The sequence below is a fragment of the Cebus imitator genome, unplaced genomic scaffold (genome assembly GCF_001604975.1).
Source record: "Cebus imitator isolate Cc_AM_T3 unplaced genomic scaffold, Cebus_imitator-1.0 Scaffold525, whole genome shotgun sequence".
Taxonomy (NCBI): Eukaryota; Metazoa; Chordata; class Mammalia; order Primates; family Cebidae; genus Cebus; species Cebus imitator.
The window spans coordinates 81425-84058 of record NW_016107840.1 but is presented as its reverse complement, the minus strand read 5'-3'; the positions used below and the strand labels follow the sequence as shown (position 1 = coordinate 84058).

General features: G+C 49.1%; 1 pseudogene; it reads left to right on the top strand.

Moving 5' to 3' along the window:
- Positions 1-200: 200 nt before the first annotated feature.
- LOC108293207 lies at positions 201-1592 on the top strand (annotated as a pseudogene).
- The last annotated feature ends 1042 nt before the right edge of the window (positions 1593-2634 follow it).

The window sequence follows — 2634 nt, the reverse complement described above, 5'->3', positions numbered from 1 at the left end:
AGACGGAGGCACGTTGATTTCTGTCTCTCCTCTGAAGGCTCAAAAGCCTGGCCATTTGCTTAAACTCCCCAGGAACAGGAGCACACGAAGGCAGAAAATGGCAATTTATGATTATTGATTGCTAACTGTAACAATACCTTGTATCTGCTCAGTGCTTTCCTAAACTTTCCCAAGGAAAAAAAAAGTTCTCACTGAGACCCATCACCCCAACTCAACGTGAGATGCACCGCCCAGACTCATCACGTGTGAATGCATCTCAGTCCATGTGGGGCATGCGGGTGTCCAGATGGACAATGCCTGCTGGGTGCTCTACTGCTTGGAACATGGGATTTAGCCTGATGGGCAGATGTCCAGTGACATGGCCATTGGTGGAAAGGATGACTCCTTCACCACCTCCTGTGAAACTGGTGCTGGAAAACATGTGCGCCGGGCAGTTTTTGTGGATCTGGAGCCTACGGTCATTGATGAGATCTGAAATGGCCCATACCGACAGCTGTCCCACCCAGAGTAGCTCATCACTGGGAAAGAGGATGCTGCCAACAACTATGCCCATGGTCACCAAACCATTGGCAAGGAGATCATTGACCCGGTGCTGGATCGGATCTGCAAGCTGTCTGACCAGTGCACAGGCCTTCAGGGCTTCCTGGTGTTCCACAGCTTTGGCGGGGACACTGGCTCTGGCGTCACCTCACTCCTGATGGAACGGCTCTCTGTTGACTATGGCAAGAAATCCAAGCCGGAATTCTCCATCTACCCAGCCCCCCAGGTGTCTACAGCTGTGGTCGAGCCCTATAATTCCATCCTGACCCCCCATACCACCCTGGAGCACTCAGACTGTGGTTTCATAGCGGTCAACGAAGCTAGCTATGACATCTGCCACCACAACCTAGACGTGGAGCTCCCAACCTACACCAATCTCAACCACCTCTCCAGCCAAATCGTCTCCTCCATCACAGTTTCTCTGCACTTTGACGGGGCCCTCAATGTGGACCTGACAGACTTCCAGACCAACCTGGTGCCCTACCCTAGCATCCACTTCCCCTTGGCCACCTATACACCAGTCATCTCTGCAGAAAAGGCGTACCACAAGCAGCTGTCAGTGGCCGAGATCACCAATGCCTGCTTTGAGCTGGCCAACCAGATGGTGAAGCGTGATCCCCTGTACGGCAAGTACATGGCCTGCTGCCTGCTCTACTGTGGAGATGTGGTGCCCAGGGATGTCAGCGCTGCCATTGCTGCCATCAAGACCAAGAGCAGCATTCAGTTTCTGGACTGGTGCCCCACAGGCTTCAACTTTGGTATAAACTACCAACCTCCCACTGTGGTGCCTGGAGGTGACCTGGCCAAGGTGCAGCATGCTGTGTGCATGCTGAGCAACACAACTGCCATCGCCGAGGCCTGGGCCGGCTCGGACCACAGGTTCGACCTGATGTATGACAAGAGAGCATTTGTGCACTGATATGTGGGCGAGGGCATGGAGAAGGGCGAGTTCTCCGAGGCCCGTGAGGAAATGGCTGTCCTGGAGAAGGATTACGAGGAGGTGGGCATCGACTCCTATGAGGATGAGGATGAGGGAGAAGAATAAAGCAGCTGCCAGGACCCTATTCATTATGTTTATTGCAAAATGCTTTCGAAATAAAGTTTCCTTGAAAAAAAAATCCCAGCCTCCCAAAGTGCTGCGATTATAGTTGTGAGCCACCACACCAGCCCAAGAGCCTTATTTCTTAGAAAGGTTGCAGCCTGCAGGCTGGCCATCCTGACAGGCTGGGAAGTGTAGCTTCAGTCAAAGACCAAAATATTTACAACAGAGACAATCAAGGAAATCACGAGAGTGTGCCCATGGCCAAAAAGGTGGGGAATGGAGGCTTCCAGGACATGGATCTGGAGAAACAGTGAATAGACATCACACCAGAGGAATTAACAGAAGACCACTCGATGGAGACAAGTGCTTTCAAATCAGTGCCAGATCATGAGGAAGAGGGTGTAGAAGCAGTGCCAGGAAAAGCTGACATTCAACAATCTGGCAGAAGGACTCCGATTATTCAAGACTGCTTGTGACTTTTTTTTTTTTTAACCATATGGACCCTTCTATGATATGGGCACTGAAACTAAAGCAAATGGTGGAAGAAGGGCTGGTACCATATAGAAACATTTTTAGAGACATGAAAAACCAAAAATGTCAGACAGCAAAATAAAAAATTACAAGTTTCCATACAGTTACACTCAGCGTGCGTGCCTCTCCTGCCTCCCTTCCCACCTACTCCACCTCTTCTGCCTCTCCATCCCTGAGACAGCAGAACCAACCTCTTCTCTTCTTCAGCCTACTCAATATGAAGATGATATGGATGAAAACCTTTATGATGACTCACTGCCATTTAGTGAATAGTGAATACATTCTCTTCCTTATGATTTTATTAGTAATATTTTCTTTCTGTAGCCTACTTCATTGTAAGAATACAGTACACAATACAAATCACATACAAAATATGTGTCAATGGAGTGTTTATGTTAATGCTAAGGCTTCTGGCCAACAGTAGGCTATTAACAAAAGTGTTGGGGAATTGAAAGTTACAGGTGGACTTTTGACTGTGTGGGAAGTTGGCACCTCATCCCCTTCATGGGAACTGTACTGTC